A 2,500-nucleotide genomic window follows, 5' to 3' on the forward strand; every position below is an offset into this window, starting at 1 on the left:
AGTACTGTTTTCCGCGGCTCGGGGCCTTAAAGGAGACCACACTAGTCTTTAGAAGTGTGAAGTCGGCTTTTGAGAAGTTCTTTACTGTGGTCTTTTTATTTCAGGTGGGGTGGGATGAGGACCTCCAGCGAGATTAGTTTGTGGTCTGATCTCACCAGTGAGGGGTACACCTCCGGTGTTGAACATTGTGCTCCCATGTTCGTGATGATGAGATCAAGTATGTTATCTCCTCTTGTGGGGATGGTGACTAGTTGTTCCATGGCATTTGAGTTTATGAATTCCAGGAACTTTTGGGCTAGGGTGTTTGGGCTTGAGTAGTGTTCCCAGTCTATATTAGGGTAATTGAAGTCACCTAGTATGATGGTGTTTGGTGATACATTTATCCCTCTAGTGTTTTCAGGAAGGCCATGTGAGGTTCCTGAGTTTGTGAGGGTGGCCTGTAACATGCTACAATTTGCAGAGCAGTCTTGCCTATGGTTAATTGCACCTGGATGGTCTCCGATGCATCGTGCGTTGCCACCAGTCTTGAGGTGTGGGTGTCCTTGATGAATATGGATACCCCCTCCTTTCTTGGTATTGTCCAGATTTTGGGGCGGAACGCATGATATGAGGTAAAACCTGATAGCGCCGGGGTGCTCTCAGGAGCCTTGAACCAGGTTTCTGTCACAGCACAGACATCGATGTTCTCCATACTGAGAAGGGCCTCGAGTGCGTGCATTTTGAGATTTAGACTTCTGGCATTGAGCAGCATTACCCTTAGTTTTTCCTTTTTGTGTTCTAGGGTGGTAGGTTTAGAATTTGAGCCTTGCCTAAAAAGGCACTATGGGGTGGCAAGAGCCTTTGCCAATATCCGGAATCCCAGGGTGACAGGTGCAAGCCGTCCCTTGCGAAGCAGCGTGGCTTGTCCAGCATGTCATCCCAGGCAGACAGACACTGGATCCCCTTTGAATGACACCAGTGTTTAAGCCAATTGTTAAAGCTGATCATCTTATCTCTGTATTGTGGCATCATTCTTGGTGAAGGTAGGATACTGCTCAAGGTCAGGGTCATACCTGTCTGGGCTACATAATCAGAGAGCTCCTCAATGTCTCTTTTCATGTAGTCCAAGGAGGTACGTCTCAGGTCGTTTACACCAGCGTGGACAATGACTGAATCATATTTGTACCTGCTGTTGAGAGACCTGAGTGCTTGCGTTATGTGGCGGATTCTAGCGCCCGACAGGCAGCTTACTGTGACCTTCTCCTTACTCAGTCTGGTGAGCGGGACGTCAGTGTGTCTGACTATGGAGTCACCAATGACTAGTGTGTCTGGCATTGTGTTTGGCCTTAAGGGCTGTGACTGTTTGACACTCTGACTGTGAGGTCTATGTGTTGCAGGTGTTGTGTTCTGAGGTGGTGGTTGTTTGGGTGTCTGCTTTGGTGGCCTCTGCTGTTTTGGTAGATTTTGATCAGAGCCTCCGAGTATGTCTTTGTGTGTTTATGTGTATGATTTGAGGTTGTAATGGTAATATGTGAGACTGGGTCTATAGTGTGTGTGGTAACCTTCTCCTCCTGACTGGTCTTGCCAGTCCTATGTTGAGAGAGCTCAGCCTCCAGTTTGGCCGTAGTTGCATCTCTCGCATGTATTTGTGTTTTGTGGGAGGAGGAGAGGGTTGTCTGTGTACATGAGGCAATTGTAACATTGCCTCAATATTCCCAGGTTCACCAGCTGAGCAGGAGAGGACACTAGCAACTGATCCCTCGACATGCTAGAAGGAATAGACAAAAAAACTTTAAAAAGATTCCGGGGGACGTGGGTGACCGAGAAATGGGGGGTTGCCTTTTTGGGGTACTATCTATGACAAGAGTGCCGTATCAAGGTAATAAGTACTGTAGGAGCAAGTGCTACGTTTAACAGATAGAGAATAGTCTACTTGGAGTCAAGTAGAGATGATCTTTTTAATTATAGGATAACATACAAACACATCTACCCTACCTATAAGCAGGGGGGCAAGCCTGTCTGTACCCCCCATGTGGGGGGGGCTGTGCCCCCACACCCCCACTGCTTATATATACTAACTCCGAGGTCCCACCCACCACTACACAAACTCACACACATTAAAATCCTTACCCAATACCCTTACGAAGAAACCACTTACCTGAATCCTCAGCCTAAATCCACACAGCAGACCACACATCACGAATGTGACACCACAACAGCGGATTCAACATTTCCGCATTTGAAATAGTGCAGTTTCTCGGAACTGCACTTTCGACTATACAGTCTCGAAATACCGGAATTCCATATTTCAATATTTCGAGATTGTATAGCGAATCCATATATGGATATGTGTGTGTGTGTGTGTGTGTGTGTGTATATATATATAATTGGTTACCTACAATTCCTTGATAAATCCAGCTTCTCAGGGACAAAAAAGGCCTGCATAACTAATAGTAAAAAAAAAAAAAAATCAGCTGATTGCTTGTCTGAGCTTTCTTTCAGTGTAAGATCATGGTACAAT

At 46.1% G+C, this 2,500-nt stretch overlaps 1 protein-coding gene across 1 annotated transcript in view; it reads left to right on the forward strand.

The window, feature by feature from the left end:
• Positions 1-2,500, forward strand: part of PLXNA2 (plexin A2) — a 1,613,917-nt gene that overhangs the window by 23,289 nt on the left and 1,588,128 nt on the right. The gene's annotated exons all lie outside the window — the stretch shown is intronic.

The sequence above is a fragment of the Protopterus annectens genome, chromosome 7.part0, assembly GCF_019279795.1.
Source record: "Protopterus annectens isolate FY-2018-M chromosome 7.part0, PAN1.0, whole genome shotgun sequence".
In the NCBI taxonomy this organism is placed as follows: domain Eukaryota; kingdom Metazoa; phylum Chordata; order Ceratodontiformes; family Protopteridae; genus Protopterus; species Protopterus annectens.